Source organism: Prionailurus viverrinus, chromosome A2 (assembly GCF_022837055.1).
Source record: "Prionailurus viverrinus isolate Anna chromosome A2, UM_Priviv_1.0, whole genome shotgun sequence".
NCBI classification, from domain to species: Eukaryota; Metazoa; Chordata; class Mammalia; order Carnivora; family Felidae; genus Prionailurus; species Prionailurus viverrinus.
Genome location: NC_062562.1, coordinates 37981683 through 38000012, shown reverse-complemented (window position 1 = coordinate 38000012; position 18330 = coordinate 37981683). Strand labels below are relative to the sequence as shown.

The following is an 18330-nucleotide window of genomic DNA, read 5'->3' as shown; positions in this document are numbered from 1 at the left end:
TTGTTGAAGCTGATTTTGTTGTTGTTGTTGTCGTTGTTGTTGTTGTTGACTTGGTGAACCCAAACTTTGACAGGAATATTCACATCACGAAGGTGGTGATTCATAAAAATTCGCTTGCTCCAAACGAGAGTAGCCCATGTCCGTGTTCTGTGCTGAAGTGGTGTCATCCGATTGATGTTCATCTGGCGGCTTTATAATCACCTTCTTTCAGAAATTAATAGTCATAGCACCATAGCAACACGGCACATTGATAGAACTGCAGAGCGGCGTGGGCCACATCCCTGTGATGTCAGTACTAGGCTGCCTTGTTCTCTTGACCTTGCTTGAAAATCAAATGAGTATTTGATTTTAAAATTAGAAGTTTTCAGAGAGACTAATGTAGCTTGATGAATTAAAGCTAAATTAAATTTTCTCAAACTCACTTTTGGGAGGGGAAACAAAAAAGCACTCTGTTTAAAATGGTTCTGGATGCTACATCATTTTCTCGATTCCCAAAGTCTCTCTCTGGTGCTCATCTCACACAAGTTAATCTTGCAGGCCGTTTTAATGGCCGATGTTTCTCTTGTAGAATCTTCATTTTATTTTTGAATTTTGGCCAATGATAGGTCCATTCGATTTAGTAGATTTGTGTCTGTTTTAAAACAGGTTACTTGAGGGCCTGGTTGCACAAAGCCTTCACTCAGCTATTACTAAATTAAGTTTATGAATTTGTAAGACACAGACTTCTTATTCTTCAGGTGAACCTGTTTTGGGTTTTTTTTCTTCTTTTTGAATCTTTACAATGTGAAGATTCTTAGATTACTTTGTGTTTCATCTCACTGAGCATTTTGAGGTTCTAGAACGTATTTTACGGGTATGGATTTCTTTTTCTAGTTGCATTCTTCCGGCACACTTGATCTGAGGTCAGAAATCCAACTTGCCCCATTTCACCATCTTTGTTGTCTAAATTAAATCTTTGTGAGAAGCCTCAGATTGTCCTCTGCAGAGGACAGCTCCTTTTATATGCTCCAGCGCGGAAAGGGTTGATCCCAAGCAGTTTTGGGGCTCATCAAGTCAGGGCGGGACTTTTGACAAAGCTCTTCCCCTTGCTGACGCTCAGTGGTCCAATATTAAAAATGAAGGCTTTGTTAATTTCAGGGATCTGCAAACTTTGCATGTCAAGGGCCATACGAATTATTTTCTGTTGGCGGGCCATCCCTTCCTTGCCACGAATTATTTTCTGTTCCTGGGCCATTCCTTCTCTGCCACAGCTGCTCAGCTAGGCAGCAAGTTTGTCTCCCGGTGTCTCTGAGCCCTGCAGAATCTCAGTCCAAGATGTTCCTCATGCAGAACTGTGCCAGGTGTTTTAACTCATCTCGTGCCTTTAGCAAAGATTTCTGGCAAAGCTAAAAACTGATTAAACAAAGCTGAATATATGGTCGAAGAGATGAAATATTCACCTTGAGAATTGCGTTACCCCACAGCCTCAAATACAGGCATCCTAAGTGGGTTTTCATTGTTTTCTCTGGAGTCACCTGTAAGCATGAATTATTTTCCCTGTGACTTGATGTCTTTATGATGGCCTATGCTAACACCCATGACTTGAAAATGTGCACGTTTGAATTTGTGCGTTGCGATTTGTTTCCAATTCTGTGATACTGTTCAAAGTTTAAAATATCGTGAGTTGGGCAAGTTTGGGGAGAAAAAAAAAGTTTCTAGGAATTTTTCATTAGTGTTGACTAAGGGAGGTAGTCCATGGGGACAAAAAAATTGTTTCTGTGTAATATCAAGGACATGTGATATACTGCAAATAAGGAATGCATTGTCAAATGTCAGGAGCAGTGAAAAATTTTGTCCTTCTGATGGCTCTTGTCATGACACAATGGAAGCTGATTAACAAATTCATGAAACTTTTAAACTTGACTGCTAGGAAGCTCAGAGTAAGAGTTTTTGCTCAATGTCTCTAGTTTTTTTTTCACACTCCAATTTTTGTTATTGATATCTTTGTATATAAACTTTGTATCTCCTACCCCCAGTTAACATTGTTATTTAATTTGTTTTTCTTTTATAATATCAATTCTTTTATTTGACCCTCATTTCAAATTTTATTTTCCTTTAGACATCAGTTAAGGTGCATAGACCTAAATAATAAATCACCTGTATTTTTTACCTTTTAACAAGCTCAAAGATCCTTAAAAAATGAATCCTTATATATTTTGATCTCTTATATATAAAGAAAAAAAAGTTTGTTAAACTGTAAAATCTAAAAAAGATCTGTAAAATGGTTGGAATGGCTAGTGTTTCTCCCCAGGGAATAAATCTTAAACAGAGAAGATCATGCTATCCAGTGATGATCGAGAAACCAGCACCATCTCCAAATCATCAAGAAGAGGTAGATTCAGATGCCAGGAGCTTCTCAGTAAATGCCATGCCCGCATTTGAAATCTGGGAATCATTAACAGTCAGTATAGATGCAAATAAATATGTCTACATTGGCACTATGGGAAAAACTAGTTATGTGCATAAAAGTGGCCAGGCATATTCAGAAAAACAGATGAAGCCATTTTTCAAATTTAGATTCAAAGGTCTGACGAGTCATAAGTAACAGTTATCTTACTTGCTAGCGATGTGACAATTTTCTTCCAAGTGGATCTGAGCACTTTACAAAATGGGTTTGGTTGCCAGCATTCTTGAAAGGTGGGTGGCAATCATTATAATCCCCACTTTACAAACTGGGAAGGTGGTTCCACAGATGATTAGTAAGTTACCCACGGTCATGTAGATTTTCAAGACTGGAGGGGCGCCTGGGTGGCTCAGTCATTGGAGAGTCCGACTTTGGCTCAGGTCATGGGTTCGCAGTCCGTGAGTTCGAGCCGTACGTCGGGCTCTGCACTGACATCTGGGAGTCTGGAGCCTGCTTCTGATTCTGTGTCTCCCTGTCTCTCGGTCCTGCCCCTGCTCGTCCTCTGTCTCTCTATCAAAAATAAATAAACATTAAAAAAAAATTTTTTTTTTAAAAGAATGTCAAGACTGGACCTAAAGAGGCATGTTGCTCAGGTCACAATTCTATTGATGTCATTTTATCATGGTGGCCTTAGTTTGGTGACTTAATAAAGGTTTATATGTCATTTTCTCTCTGCTGTCCCCCAATGTTGGCATTTTACCTACATGCATTTTTGCTTAAAATTCAAATCCAGTTTGTAAAATTCATCTTCTTGTAGCAGCTCTGAGTGGCATTAGGAGTGGATGATAATCATCAAGACCATAAAGATTACAATTAACTGGTTATTTTTAAGGATTTTAGACATCTTCAAGCTTCACATTTATGTATTGGTTACCTTTTTTTAAATTTTTTTTAAGTTTATTTATTTTGAGAGAGAGAGAGAGAGAGAGAGAGAGAGAGAGAGAGAGGAAAGGGCAGAGAGAGAGGGAGAGAGAGAATCCCAAACAGGCTCTTTGCTGTCAGTGCAGAGCCTGATGTGGGACTCATTCACATGAGCCGTCAGATCATGACCTGAGCCAAATCAAGAGCTGGGTGTTTAACTGACTGAGCCACACAGGTACCCCTTTAATTTCTTTTTTACAGCCAACTTATTTGTGAAAAAGAAACAATCTAAAAGCTAGTATAATCATTTCTGCCCCCAGTTTGAGCTGTTTTTTGTTGGCTCAGAGAGTGTAAAGCATCCTTATAGACTCTACTCATTGTGTCTTGCATATTGTAAATTATATCTTGTTTGCAAATAAAGGTAAAAATGACTATTCAGCTGCTTAAAATACATCCATTAGTTCTTTTGAAAGTGTGTATTTATTTGATGTAAATATTTAGTGGCAGTAAATTCAAAGTTAAATCACTTTCAAAATGACCACTTGATAGAATTCAGCATTTGAATTATGTGATTATTAATTCATCAACTTGTTAATGAAGACATAACAACTTGATGTGTCTTCATTGAGCCACCAGATGACCACACTAGCTGAATCACTAGTTTATTCTGTTCAGTTAAACATTGAAGTCCTTCCCGCTCCCCCCTTCTCTTCACATATCCATGCTTGCATTGTAACAGGGTGAAGACTAGCCTGGTACAACATGGAGACCCCAACATACAGTGGCTTAAATAAAATAGAAGTTTACTTTTTTCTTATGTAAGACTCTGGCCAGTCTAGCTTGACTGACGGGTTCTTTCTTTTGCTCTCCTACCTTGGGATTTTGTTATTATTCACATGGGTAAAGCATAGTGGAGAAGTCCAAGGCAAGCTATCGTCTCTGATGCAAATGAGTTAAAAATTGCACACGTCACATCTATTGACCCTTAATTGGTAAGATTACGGTTACATGGTCATAAGAAGCTCCATTGGCTGCTGGGAAGTATCTATACCAAGGTGTCCAGAGCATGAGAGAATTGGAGAATAGATGTAAGGGGACATTTCGAACACAACAACTTGATTGATTGAATTGGCCCAATGCAATGATTTCTTTCTTTCTTCCATTCATTCATTCATACAAAAGTACATACTGCATACATGCATAAATTCCTACTGTAGATATTTACTGATGATTATGATGATGGTAGATATTTACTGATGATTGCTAAGATCATAGCAGTACATAAGAAGAACATGGTCTTATGGGTGCCAGGTGACTTTTTTGGTTAAACGTTTGGCTCTTGATTTCGGCTCAGGTCGTGATCTCACGGTTTGTGGGATCAAGCTCCATGTGGGGCTCCATGCTGACAGCATGGAGCCTACTTGGGATTCTCTCTGTCCCCCTCTCTCTGCCCCTCCCCTGCTTGCACTCTCTCTCTCTCTCAAAATAAATAAATTAACATAAAAAAAACAGACATAGTCTCTGTTGTCATTGTTTATATTATAGAGGGGAAGACAGTTATTATGAATGATGGTGATGAGCAGTGTTAGGAAGGGAAAATATTGGTTCCTGTGAGAAAGCAGTCTCTAAAGTGGGAGACCAGTGTATCAGGGATTTATGTATTTTAGCCTTATATGGAAGCTTTGTTAGGTTAACTTGGTTTTCTTGTATCTGTCATGCCAATGTTGTTATGAACGTTATCAGGCATGTTACTTTTGTTAATAGCTTTATTGAATTATAATTCATAGGCAATACACTTGTCCCATTTATTTATTTATTTATTTTAATTTTTTTTTAACGTTTATTTATTTTTGAGACAGGGAGAGACAGAGCATGAACGGGGGAGGGTCAGAGAGAGGGAGACACAGAATCTGAAACAGGCTCCAGGCTCTGAGCTGTTAGCACAGAGCCCGACGTGGGGCTCAAACTCACAGACCGCGAGATCATGACCTGAGCCGAAGTCGGACGCTTAACCGACTGAGCCACCCAGGCGCCCCAACACTTGTCCCATTTAAAGAGCACCATTCATTGGTTTTTAGTTTATTCCCAGGATCTGCAGCCATCATCACAATCTAGTTTCAGAATAATTTCAGCACCCCAGAAAGGGACCCTGTAACCATTAGCAGTGACTCCCCGCAGCTCAGCACCTGACAACGAATCCACTTTCTGTCTGTATAGGGTGACCTATTTGGGACATTTCCCATAAATGGAATCATACAATATGTGGCCTTTTGGGAGTGACTTTGTTTCCTTAGCATAGTGTTTTCAAAGTTCAACCCAAGCATTTAAATTTGTAACTCTCTTAACAACCTTAGAGTTGTTTGAGGTCTGACTCTTAACCCCAACAAAATGATGACCTGAAATACTCTCACAGGGGATGGAATTGGGGGGAAAACTACTGTTCTCATGTTGTTTATATTTTCATAGAACTGACTTGGCCTCCCAACAGTTAAACTTCAAAATTTAAATGTTTGCATTTTAAGTTAGCTGTTTTTAAACATTGTTAACCATAATGCTAAACCAAGTTACTCTGTAAACAAGAGCTGTTTCTCTTGAATGTTAGATTCAAAGAAAAAATTTTCTTAAATATTGATTTCCAGAGAAATATGCTCAATAGAGTTCGTTTTCAAGCGGGAGTCACTTGTTGAAATGTCCATCAAGGCGTATTTAGTAATAAAGACAGCCTTTGCAGCATTTATCACCTAGCGATATTTTTGCGCTGTGAACAATCAAAAATACAAAACCAACTACCAAATGGTCTTATTCATCTTTTTAAAATGATGTTTTTGTTCTTCCATCTGCCAAGGGCACCAATATCGCAGCTGCTCACCTTGAGCATCTTAGGAAGAGATTCTCAGTTTAGGTGACAACCTAACAGCTTAACAGAGATAGAGGGAGTATTGCCTTTCTTTGGTAATTCAAAAGCCTCAGGAAGAAATTTGAAGCTTAACTGTACAAAAACTAAACCCTGTTTAAGGGAGCAGATCGGTGTTAACCTTGACTGTATTAGTACTACCCCCTCGTATGTAGTAATATCCAGAACCTTAAAGGGGCAAATGTTCTATTGATGGTAGAATCCTTAGTTTGAGTGGATTTTGCAAGTTGACATTCTGTCCAGGGCTGAGTTCGGATTTGAAGTTTATGGTATATTTTTAAAAGACTCTTCGTGGGGCGCCTGGGTGGCTCAGTCAGTTGAGCGTCCGACTTCAGCTCAGGTCACGATCTCACGGTCCGGGAGTTCGAGCCCCGCGTCAGGCTCTGGGCTGATGGCTCAGAGCCTGGAGCCTGCTTCCAATTCTGTGTCTCCCTCTCTCTCTGCCCCTCCCCCATTCATGCTCTGTCTCTCTCTGTCTCAAAAATAAATAAATGTTAAAAAAAATTAAAAAAAAAAAAGACTCCTCGTGAGTGGTAGTTCACAATTGAAAAATGAAGATCAGTCGTTTAACCTTGTACTTCTCTGTCCTCGATCTGAAGCGTTGTATTTCCATAGCCTTTGCATGGGGGGTGGGGAGGGGGGAAAATGAAAAACCTGAAATCTTTCTGTTCTTTTCAAACGTACTCTTTGAGAAGCGTGAAAATCATGCAGATATCCCCCTGAATATTGTATATTAGCGCGTATGTACTATATAATTATAAGTCATTAGGTATTTTGTTAATTAGCTGACAGTGCAGTGAGTTATTTAAAATTACCTTTTAAGAAAACAGTCTTGCGTCGTTGGATGGACGGTGATGATTTCGGTCTGTGGATTGGCATGGTACTTCAATTCCTCACCCTATCCCTCCAGGCCTCTTTTTCTGGAAATCTTTTCCCTTTCAGAGGGTCCTGAGCAGTCCCTGGAGGTCAGAGAATGTGCCCTAAAATTCTTTCATTACAGATTACATACTCTGAAGTTTACTTAGAGCAGTGATTGGTCGAGTGAGCATTGGGACCCATTTGTGGGTTAGGAAATCAATTTAGTGGATTGTGCCCAAGAATTTTTAAAACGTGGAATAAGCATACAGTAGAGTAGAATAAAATAGAGTAAGCCTACACTGTCCAGCGTGGAAGCCACCAGCCACATGATTGCAGTACAATTAGCCCAGACTTCTATGGGCTGTAAATGTGAGTTCGACAAAGTACTTCAAAGACTTCGTAGGGAAAAAAATATTTGAACAATTGCTCTTTTTTGATGACACATTGAAATGATCATATTTTGGTTATGTTAGGACAAATAATATAAATTATTCAACTTAATTTCATCTGTTTCAGTGTAGTCACAAATACATAAATGGCAGACATTATATTTCTAATGGACAGCTTTGCTCAGGTGGATTGGGAATTATTAAATATAATACACGGTGGTAGGTGCTGGGGAGAAAATAGAGGAGGATAAGGGAGATGGGCTTGCTAGAGCAAGGGGTTCCAGCTGTAAATAACCAGGGTAGGTCTCTGTGAAGCACAGGCATTTTGAGTGAAGATGTAGCTTGTTCTAAAGAGAGCAAGTTGGCCAGTGTGGCTGAAGTCAAGTCATGGGGGGGGGGGGAGGGAGGGGGGACAAGGTCAAGTAGTAACAAGGTAGGGGGTGCCTGGCTGGCACAGTTGGAAGAGCAGGTGGCTCTTGATCTCAGGGTCCTGAGTTTGAGCCCCATGTTAGGTGTAGAGATCACTAAAAATAAGTAAATACATCCATATATACATACATACACACACAAACTTTGGAGGGTGGGGGGAGAAGAAGTAAAGGGCCAGGCTGAGTAGGGCGTGAAGACTCATTGGACTCTTAGACATTTACTAAAATAGGGAACCATTGATGGGCTTTGAGGTGGCTTAAGATCTGACTCATGCTTTAAGTAGATCACTCTGGAAGCTGTTTTGCAAGTTGCCTGTGGGTGGAGTAGGCAAGATGATAGATGATAGGGAGGGGGACTTGTTAAGAGGCCATTGTAATCATCCCAGTGAGATAGGGTGACGGCCAGGGTGAGGATCACTAGAGGTGGTGAGAAGTACTTAAATTTGCTTTGTTTGAAGGTAGAACCAAAGGCTTTCCTAGTGGAATAGATGTGGAATTTGAACACGTTGCATCGAGGATGACTCGAAGATTTTTGTCCTGGACGATGGGGTAGTATCCTGTCATGGACTGCTTGTGGGTAGAAAGGAAAGAGCAGAAGATTGAGGTTTGGGACCCAAGCAATTTCTGTAAGGACGGGGCTGCCATCATCTGAAATAGGGAACCCTGTAGGGGAGCAGGTTTAGGGTATAAAGGAAAAGAAATATTTAATCTCCCTTGTTAAAGTTGGTAAGGTACACTTTATTCAGGACCATCACACTAGGTATAGGGAACATTCCGGTGAGGTTTTATACGGGAGAGATTGGGCTCAACTCTAAATACAGCCCTGGCAAGTAGGAAGTTATAGCAGGGTGGGTGTCAGTGGATGGAAAACTTCCAAGAGTAAACATCATGGGTAAGCAGAGGGTCTAAGCTAAACAGATCTCACAGCCCAGGGGGATCAGACATTACCTGGGAGATGATGGAAGATGAGGAATCCAGTCATATGTCAGCGGTGAGCAGATACGGAAGGTGGTAGTAGAGGGGGTTGTGGTTCAACTGACTTAGCAGGGTTCTTGCTCAAACTGGATTTTATAGGGAGGTGCCCACATGGATTCAGGAGCCTGACTGAAGTTTGGTCAAGCCAAGAATCTTTGTCAAGGGTGGATGAGAGAAACCGGGAGCACAGCTGTAGATGAGTGAGGTTTGAGCTGTTTGTTATTCACCCAGATTGAGATGTCAAGTGGGCATTTGGATATGTGGGTCTCGAAGTGTCCTAGCTGAGGCTATAAATTGAGGATTTGTAACATGTAAGTAATATGTAAAGGCATGAACCCGGGTGAGCTCACCAAGGGAACAGTGGTACAAATAAAGGAGAGTAGGGCTCCAAGATGAGGGTTCTGTCGTCAGCACCATTAGGAAGCTTGATGACAGGATACAAAGAAGAGTCAAAGCTGGTGGGAGATTTTGGGGATTTGGATGAGCCAGGAGCCTATGGAGGACATTGTTTAAAGGAGGAGAGCATTGTCAGCTGCCTCAGAGGTTGCTGAGGTGTAATAAGAGATGATGAGAAAGAACTGGCCATTGTGTTTGTCAACATGGAAGTCATCGATAACCTTAACCACAGTCAAAAATGTTTTGAGTCTCATTCCCCTAATATACACCGGCTTCATATAACTACCAGTGTGCTTATGGTAGGCATTTTGAATGAAGTTTCCCGGAATAGTGCCTGTTCAGCACTCTTACTTGTTAAGGTCATCCGGCTCCTCCACCCCTCGCCGCCCCACCCGGACAGGGGCCTAACTCTGTGATGTTCGAGTCACGGTACAGCCCTTGGAAAGTGATCAGAGCAAAATTCACTGCTACACCGAGGAATTTGTGCATTTTGCCCGTTTCAATTTATTCTTTCCAATGATCAAGATAATACTACGTTTAAAGAAAAGGCAGAGGGAAAGGGGGATGTATTAACCATCTAAAGGTACACTGCAGCTTGGTGTGGTTAACATGGTCTCTAGATTAGTAGAGTACTAGTTTGTGCTTGAGCCACATGTCAGTCTGTGACCTTTACCTTATGGTAGTCTTTGAAGATACAGTCTTTGAAGGGGTCATCTGCCTTTCAACTTCACTAAGAGCATCAAAGATTCTGGCTTATTCAAAAAATCTGAAACACAGTTAACGCTTTTGAAATTTCTAGCCTGGTCCCAAATCATCAAGCATCTAGAAAATTACAGGTAAAATAATTTTAAAAATATTCTTTGTCTGTCTTTAGGTACTAATAGTTGTGGGTGAGGTAAGAGTGTTAGCTATTTGTGGAAGATAATAAATGTACTTTTTTTTCATTATAAGATGGCATTACAAGAAATTAGAAAAGCATGAAAGTAGAGGAAGAAAATGTCAGAAGAACAGTTTTACTGGTGACCTCACCAAAAACAGTTCACCATTTTGTCATTATCCTGCCAGTATTTTGTATATGTAGATTTGTTTATATGTGGTCATACTGCATGGACTATTTCTTTTCCTGTTTTTAACCCTACAATCTCCAAGTTTTTTTCAAGTTATTAGATGTTATAGCTAAGTACTATTTTTAGGATTCTTTGGTGACTTCTGTTTTTGTGTTGTCTATTCCTGCAATGGTGGGGCTTCCGATTTTTTCCAATTAGTCATGATGTCCAGGATGTCTGTTTTGAGCATCTCAAGTTAGCTCAGTCTCTTGAATTAGTTTTATAAATGATGTTGAGATTTTAGATTCTCATCCAGTTTCTCCCTCTACTTTTGAATAAATTAAAACTAATCTGAAGCACACATAATCACCCCTTGGGGTGGACTGTATGCATTTTCCACGATTAGGAAATCGTGGTACCATTTATATTAATTTTGATTTCACAATTTCTAGACTTTAAGCTGCTAGGCATCTTTTCTTCTGATCTGAATTGTTTCCTGGTATTTTCCCACTTTCCCAACTTGATTTTTAGCCTGTGAGCTGGGCACTTTGTGTTCTTTGAAGGGTCAGCTGTTCATCCTCTCTTTGTTTTATTATCCCAAACAATTGCTCCTTCTCTTTCCCCAGAGCAAGCCATTGACTTCTGTTTGCATTTGCATCTCCAAAATTTGCTTTGGTTGGGTTTCCGTCCGCTTACCCAGAAAAATTGAAATGTACTTACCGCTTTTAGAGTATAAAATTCAAGTTCTCTTCCCTTGTTCGCCGTACCTCAGCAGTATCGTCATTAATGGTTTAGGCAATAAACATTTGAGTTCTGGTGAGGTTCACTGTGTTTTTAAAATTGAGCTGCGTGCCCCTCTCCTTTGTGACCATGACCCCATCTAATTTTAAAATCCCCAAACAGCCATTCAGTGAAGTAGTCTTATAACTTCAGAGAGGGCCAAGGAATGTGGGACTTCTCTGGTCTCTTTCTTGTAATTTACTGAAGATGAAACCAACATCCAGGAAAGGAAAATGACATACCCCAGGCCACTGCATAATTGTAGCCCTCTGGGTTGGGAATCCCCGGCTCTTCTCCTAGACCTTTTCCTTCCTTTTATGATATAATACCAAAAACAAGTGGAAATACTAAAATACGACTCTTAAAAAGTTGACTGTTAAAAAAACAGACCTGACAAAAACAAACATGTATTGTTTATATATATATATATATATATATATATATATATATATATATATATATATATATATATATGGCTCTTATCTTGGATTTCATTTACAGTGCTCACTCTGTTTTTTCCAGCAATGTTGAGGGAAATTACACCATTTACAAGTGTTTCACCGTATTATCTCTGAGAAACATCACCTGAACACATTCATCTCAAACCAACGAAAACAAAAAATTAAATGTTCATCTCAGAAAATGCCCACTTTTCGCTCTTCTTCCCACCTCCATTTCCTCCTTCCCTCCTCTTCCAGCTTCTCGAATTCCCAGTGCTTCTCCTTCTTTCTCCTGCTCTTACCCACTCCTGTCTCTCCCTCTCTGTCTCCTGGCTTTGAAAGCTGATTGGCTTTTTCACCAAGGCCATTTGATGAAGATGTATATAAAAGTAGAATGTTCCTGCCAGTTGACTACTGTGCCTTTTAAATATTGTTGAGTCTTGTGTGTATGAGAATTTCAGTGTCCACTGCCCTTATCTGACTGATTCATACAAAGGAACACCTCCCATGTGGCATTTGTTTTGCCAAGGGCTGAGGTACGGGGAAGGATAATTGTGTTTTCCTCATGTTTTTTGAGATATATATTGTCTCTTTGATTGAAGCTACTTACACTCCAAGATCTCCCTCCCCCTAGTTATGGAATGGGGTTGACATCCTCTCTTTATTTCCGAATGTGGGATAAAAATACACGGAGACCAATATAGATTTGTCACTGGGAGCTTCACTAGCTAAGTTCTCATTATGTTATTAGCAATAGAAATAGAGTAGGAAATTCTTATGAACTTTATTTTCTTTTCCCGATTACAAATGTAAAACCAACTCATTAGAGGGAATTTGCAATTACAGATATGTCGATCATGTATCAAAGTAAAAATAATCTAGAATCCTGACCCGGAGAATAACATAAATTTTCTGCCATTCTTTTTTCATTGAATGTATACATATTTAATAAAATCGCCATCATACAGCATATGGAATTGTCTGGCTCTTTTTAAAATCTAATATTACATGGTGAGCGTTTTCCCATGTCATGAAGTATTGTTAAAGACATCTTAAATGATTGTAAGCTGTGTCATCCTTTTACGTGTAATAAAATTTAATTAACTTTTCTTCATTATTGGCTGTGGAGGTTGTTTCCAGCTTTTTGTCATATATTGCAGTGGACATATCTGTGCACAAGCGTTTCTCAAGTTTTATTTCTTTAGATCTATTCTAGAGGTGGAAATCGCTAGAAAGGAATTCATGGAATTCCTACAGGTTTTCCATACATCTTGTCACATTATTTTTCAAAATACCCCAACTTACACTCCTGTTAACATTGATTGAGAGTGTTTATTTCACTATAACTTTGCCAACAATGAGTATCAACATTTTTTGTTATAACTTGACTCATAGGAGAAAAAAAAAGTGTATCTCAATTTTTTGTTCAATTCTTTGGTTAGAAGTGAGGTCCAGAAATTTTGTTTCTTTAGGCTTTTTGCATTTTTTTATTTTAAAATTTTTCCATGTTTACTTATTCATTTTGAGAGAGAGAGAGTGCACATGTGTGTGCACAAGCAGAGGAGGGGCAGAGTGAGGGAGAGCGAGAATCCCAAGCAGGGTCTATGCTGTCATCACAGAGTCTGATGTAGGGCTCGATCTCAGGAGTTGTGAGATCATGACCTGAACCAAAATCAAGAGTTGAATGCTCAACTGACTAAGCCACTCCGGCGCCCCTGTGTTTTTTCTAATTGTTCATAATTTTTGGAGCAGCCAGGGTTTGAGGGAGTGCGAATGAGGAAACCAGGATGCTGAGAGCACAGGGAAGGAATCCTGCCAAGAGGATGGTCCTTGATCAGTAGCCCTTATGGAAGGATTTCCAGAGGGAATTCACAGAGCTCTACATTGCAGCTTTGCTCTAAGTGTTAAAATTCGGGGCGCCTGGGTGGCTCAGTTGGTTCAGGGTCCAACTTCATCTCAGGTCATGATGTCATGTTTTGTGAGTTCAAGCCCTGCATCGGGCTCTGTGCTGACAGCTCAGAGCCTGGAGACTGCTTCAGATTCTGTGACTCCCTCTCTCTATCCCTCCCCTGCTCACTTGCCCTCTCTCTCTCAAAAATAAACAAAACATTAAAAAAAATCTAAGTGTCAAAATTGGAAAAGGCCAGGCCACTGGCACTCAGACTTTGCTGAAGCCACATCGAGAGATCTGGGGCTCACAAGCTTTCCAAAAACTTGGATGCTTTCAATGTATTCCTTTATTCACCACATAATTAGTGAATGCTTACTTGTGTCAAGCACTCTTCTAGGCACCAGGGATATACTGGTAAACAAAAAAGAAAGGCTCTTTACATGTGGTTAAGTTTCCCTTTTTGCTTGATGATGAGGACAGACAGACAGTTCTACATAAAGCACTTAGCCCGGTAAGAGTCATGGTTGTTTCTCTTACTGCTAGTGCTGTTTCTCCGTTAGCAGCAGCAGCTCAAATAAGAAACTGTGGCCAGCCAGGTCCCTTCTGGAGTGTCCCTGTCACGCTTGGGGAAGGGATGCCGTTACGTGGCTGGTGCTCTCCGGCCCAAGAAGCTTCTCTCCATTTCTCTTTTAACCCCTTTATTAATTAACCCACTGAGCTAGTCTCCTCCAGCCCTGTGGTTCCAGCAGCCTGCAGAGAAGCACAGTGGTGTACAATTGAGCCGTAAGACCCTGGGGACAAAGCTGTGGACCTCACGGGAGCCCCTCCCATTGGCGTCTGGCCAGTAGGGGTATTGCCAAAGGCTGATAAGTGGGGGTGCTGCTAGGTGTACCCACCTCCTTGGGCATTGCCTCTGTTTAATCTGTAAGCTCAACCAGCTGATTCTCATCAACACCTGAAAGAGGGAATCAAAAAGAAAAAAGTAGAAAAGGAGAGTGTGCTTCCTCTTGCTGTCTCAGTGCTCTCGGGGATTCCGAACTCAGCACTGAATGGGGGAAGACTGGCCCAATTCACACTCCTGTTAACACTGATTGAGAGTGTTTATTTCACTGTAACTTTGCCAACAATGAGTATCAACGTTTTTTGTTATAACGACTCATAGGAGAAAAGAAAAAGTGTATCTCAATTTTTTGTTCAATTCTTTGATTAGAAGTGAAGTCCAGAAATTTTGCTTCTTTAGGCTTTTTGCATTTTTTTATTTAAAAAATTTTTCCAAGTTTACTTATTTATTTTGAGAGAGAGAGAGAGAGAGAGAGAGAGAGAGAGAGAGAACATGCACACGTGTGTGCACAAGCAGAGGAGGGGCAGAGTTCAGGCTTTCCCACTCCTGGGAATCACTCGGCAAGCACCCTCCTGTCTGTGTACTCGCCTGGTTCCTGTCACCACTGTTTCAAAACACAACTGATTTGTAATTGAGATAAACATTCTCAGTGCTGGAGTAATGAAGGGGTAGCTTGGGGTTGGGGACCCGGTGCCCCACTCAGAGATGGGGATTAGTGGGGGGGCCTCGTCTGAGTTTGGATGTGACCGTTCTTGGCAGGTCCCGACATGTCAGTCAGTTGTACCCAGCTGAGACATGGGCAGAAGGAAGGGACCTGTCTCCCAGAGGTGCTGTGAGGATTATGTAGAGAACAGTTTGGTTAAGAGTTCAGGCTTAGAGGTCTGCTTTGCACGTCCAGCCCCTGCTACTTTTTGGCTTTGTGATCTCGTGGAAGCAACCGGCTTCTCTAAGCCTTTTTTCCCTTATCTAAAAAAGTTGGGACTTGGAAGTAGTTGGAAGATTAACTGAGCTATTCCAAGGAAAAAGTGCTTAGAGCAATGCTTCATATCCAAGAAGGGCTCAGTGATGTTGGCTTAATAATGTCTATTTTTATTATTAGCACAGTGCATGGGATGTAGTAAGTTCTCACGGACGTTAATATATTTTACTGTTAATTTACTTTAAAGTTAATGAAAATGGTTTCAAATGGCTGTTTTTATTGGGGAGAGTCTATTTAGAGGAAATAGAAATGAAATAGGCATCCTGATACCTGAGGTTTTTCAAGATAACGTGTATTTCTGTATCATTTTCTCCTTCTCACCTCCCACCTGCCATCACCAGGTGACGGGTGGGGCCATCCAGCAGGATCCCACTGGCTCATTTTTATGAATTTGAATCAGCCTCTCTGCCACACCGCAGCTTAGATCTAAGTGCTCAAATTTAGGCCAGGCCATTGACACCCAGATGTTTTCTGAGTTCAGAGAGAGAGATCTGGGACTCGCACCTAAACTGTGTGATATCGTGAAAAGGTTTTCCAGGGCTGTGTATGAGATTCGTTGGCTCTAATGTAATCTTATTATGGAAGTTACCCATGGAGACTGTGTTAATAGAGCCTTAGGCTGGTGTCCCCAGCACTTCACATTGAGCAGTGTGGGTAGAAATTTCATTGAGTATTCACTGTGTCCAAGGCCAAAGAGAGAGACAGAGACTGAAATGGAGGGAGGGAAGCAAGGAGGTCCCCAGGGCAGGAAGCAGGAATTCCTGGCTATCTGGGAGAAGGTGAAGGCACTCCTCAGATGTGTTTTAAGGGAGCGTGGGTTGGGTCTTTGGGGTACACTTGTCAGAAGTGACCACGACTCCACTGTTGTGCAAAGGATTGCATTTGTGTGCTTGTAGACGTTCAGGTGCATGCTTGGGAGGCGGTGGCAAGCCCTTTCTCTGAGATCTCCAGAATCTATCATTTCCAACAACGATGTGAGAAATGATCATGAGGATTGCTTTCACTTATGTTTATGAAGGCCAACGAGCAATTTTCTTTCTTTCTTTAAATGCATAGCTTGATTTTTTTCTTATACATGATATTTCTTATTGTAAAAATAAACAGGAAAACATAAGTAAGAAAGTAAACATTATTGCAAAGTCATCCCCCAGGATCACAACTTGGACCATTTTGGAGACAGTCCTTCTAAATATCACTCTCTCTGCCCATCTGTTATTGCGTTGACCTGGGTTGTCCAATATGGTAACCAGTTGCCAAGCAGCTCTTGAGCAGTTAAAATGTGGCTCGTCTGAATCAGCTTGTGCTGTGTCAAATCCCCATCAGATTTTTGGAAAAATGGGACTATAAAATACATATTAAGTTAGAAACTGACTACAGGTTGAAATAATAACAATACCTTAAAGATTATTATTTTTGAGAGAGAGAGAGAGAGAGGGAGGGAGGGCACAAGCAGGGCAGGGGCAGAGAGGGAGAGGGAGTCCCAGAATCCGAAGCAGGCTCCAGGCTCTGAGCTGTCAGCACAGAGCCCGACACGGGGCTTGAACCCACAAACGGTGAGATCATGACCTGAGCTGAAATGGGGATGCTTAACCACCTGAGCCACCAGGTGCCCCAAAATGATAATACTTTAGATATATGGGATTAAATGAAATATACTATTAAATGCCATTACATCTGTAGCTTATGTTATATTTCTTTCTTGAAGAGTTTATTTTTAAGTGTTCTCTACACCTAACATGGCACCTGAACTTAAACCCCCGAGATGAAGAGTCGCATGCTCTGCCGACTGAGCCAGTCGGGCGCCCCTCACATTATATATTTATTCTGCAGTTGGGTCTAGATCCCTTACAGTTTTAACAGTATCACACTATAGTTTTTAATAATTTTTAAAATTTGGGACGTATTTTTCAAAATTAGAAATATGTCGCCAGTATCTTTCTGTCCTGATTAATAAGTGGCAACACTCTTACTACCTTCTAGTTGTATGTGGATATATCAGAATTTATTCGATCAGCCCCGTTTTGTGGATATACAAAGATATGCATGATAGTGCTGGTGAACAAGCTTGTGTTTTCAACTTTACAAGGCTGTGTGATGATTTTCTAAGATGGGGTTTCTCAACTGGAGCGTGATGGACATTTTTGACTGGATCAGTTTTCGTTGTGGAGGTCCGTGCTGTGCGTTGTTCAGCAGTGTCCCTAGCTTCTACCCAGTAGATGCCACTACCACATCCTACCCCATATCACGCCTGGTACAAGAAAACAACATCCCCAGACAGTGCCATGTGTCCCCCTGCAAGGCAAAACTGTCAGGGTTGAGAAGTCCTGACTTAGGGCAGATGATCAGAATGGGAGTTGCTAGGTGAAAAGGTATATGTGTTTAAAACTTAAACAAATAGGCAGCTGGCTAGCTAGCTATAGATATTCACTGAAAATTTTGTGTATACTTCTGAACTATTTTCTAGAAAAATGGTAGCAATTCACATATCTATTGAGGATAACAAAGTCCTCATTAAATGTCTACAGGAAGCTTATTAGGAAGAGAGGCCTGGGTATCTGTCATTTTATTTTTTGGGAAGTTGCATAATCCCATTGCTTTCTGAGATCCGCTCTTCTAAGGACTGTGATGGAGGCACCGTAGGTGTTTTCTTTGGGAGGCCAGGTTGGCGAGGCGGTGCCATGGGCCATCTCTACTTAGCATAATGTACAGGGTTTCTGTGCTTATAGAAGGGGGAAAAAAAAGATGGTAGAACAATGAGAAAACCTATTATGTCACAATTTCAGACTTTCCTTACAGTGAGAAAAAGGAATAATAGGAAAGGATGCTAATAATAGTTAATTATTGAACGTCTGCTGTGTATCAGGCACTGGGATGTACTGTTCCATAGAATTTCCTTTAAACTTGAGAACAACCTTGTTGTTAGGTGAGTGTTGCTGTGTTCCCAGGTGAAGGAAGACAGGCACAGGGAGAACACCAGCCGTTCATCCAGCATGTCCAGGGTCACATCCTGAGTGCATGGTGGGGCCTGGATTTGAAGGAGACAGTCCAAGTGAACGCAGCTATTCATGTATTCCCTCTCCCAACAAACA

At 40.9% G+C, this 18330-nt stretch overlaps 1 protein-coding gene across 7 annotated transcripts in view; it reads left to right on the top strand.

The window, feature by feature from the left end:
* Nucleotides 1–18330, top strand: part of FOXP1 (forkhead box P1) — a 597515-nt gene that overhangs the window by 265609 nt on the left and 313576 nt on the right. The window lies entirely within an intron of this gene.